The sequence below is a fragment of the Palaemon carinicauda genome, chromosome 30, assembly GCF_036898095.1.
Source record: "Palaemon carinicauda isolate YSFRI2023 chromosome 30, ASM3689809v2, whole genome shotgun sequence".
Lineage (NCBI taxonomy): Eukaryota > Metazoa > Arthropoda > Malacostraca > Decapoda > Palaemonidae > Palaemon > Palaemon carinicauda.
Window position 1 is genome coordinate 40,852,732 of NC_090754.1, and position 1,625 is coordinate 40,854,356.

Consider the following 1,625-nt stretch of genomic DNA (forward strand, 5'->3'; position numbering starts at 1 on the left):
CTACCCTCCGATGGAAGAGCTGGATAAAATTTTCTTAAGAAGGGCCAGGCAGTCTTTCCACTCTCCTTTCGGAACCACTGGACCGGATCGAATGGTCTTGATAATATTCTCTCTCTATCTCTCTCTCTCTCTCTCTCTCTCTCTCTCTCTCTCTCTTGTTTGTCCCCTTCCCTCTTCTATGCTCTGTTTCATCAGGGACTCTTATGCTGTTTTCCCTCTATCCTTCTTCGCCCCCTTTTATTATCGTTTCCCTATCCTCTTATCTCCTGACTGCATATTTTCCTCGCCCAGTTCAGTAAATGATGACCATACTGCATGTCGAAAACTTCGATCAACTCTGTTCTTCGGATAACTTGTCCAATGTTTTCATAATGGTTGCTAGCTGCCATATCCATTAGGATTGGATTGAATATTGGATTTAACCCATATTTGTATTTCGGTGTTCAGTTTAGGACCTTTTTTTCTAATAATGGTGCGCTGTAGCGAGGGTGTGGTGCCTGAAGGAAAAATGAGAGGGACATGGCATTTACCATTTAAGGGAAGGCTGAGACAGCTTCCTTGTGACCATGAATTGTCATCCATTCTCTCTCTCTCTCTCTCTCTCTCTCTCTCTCTCTCTCTCTCAATATGACCCACGGTAGTCGACTAACACCCTGATGTGTAAACCACAATTCAAGTCTAGAGAGAGGAATAGTGAACATTCATACCAACCCTTCCTTGCGAACGAACATAACATTAGTTCAAGACTGTGGATATAATTATACTGTATAGCGAGGTGGTTTTGCCCCCAGGATGGGTCCTGCCCTACAGTGAATGCTGTACCTATAATAGCATCTGACGTCATGCGGGCCATCGCCTGCTTCCTCCGTATACCGTAGCCATGCGTATCATACATATTGTGTTTTCGTATTCTGTGGATAACTTTTCATGGATTGATTATCTTTGTCTTAAAAGACCTGCGTTTTGATACTGTTTACATATGACTTTGATTTCGTTTGTGTTTAGTTAGGAAAATTTTGATAAACTTTTTAGTGTTTTTCATGATTATAGTAGCCAAAGTCATGATAGAATTTGTATGGCTTTGTAAAATTACTTGAAGTAATAACTTTGATGTATTACCATGAAAGTTAATATAGTTTGTCAGAAAATTCTCTCTCTCTCTCTCTCTCTCTCTCAAGCAGAAGGAGAGAGAGAGAGAGAGAGAGAGAGAGAGAGAGAGAGAGGGTGGCTTGCACCCACTTATTTGCATAAGGACAATAAGCAAAGAGACGGAATAAAAAAAATGGCTTTGGGGATGACTAAAAAGGCCTTCAATAATAGGACCCCAGAAAGGCCTCTCTCTCTCTCTCTCCTCTCTCTCTCTCTCTCTCTCATTGCAGCCTCAACTTCAGTTGATACATCTGGCGGAGGGAAGAGTCGATGATGACCTGGGTATCTAATTTTAGGATGCGGTAATGCCCAACCCCCGTCTTGTTTTGGATTTGCATACCCCGAGGGCTCTATTGCGAAATGTGCTCGTCATTGCAGGGACGCATGCGTCTGCGATTGCGTCATTATACACACAAACAAGCATGGACGCTCCTTAGCGATTACTTAGGAAGTCTGCTTAAATGATATTGCGTCCG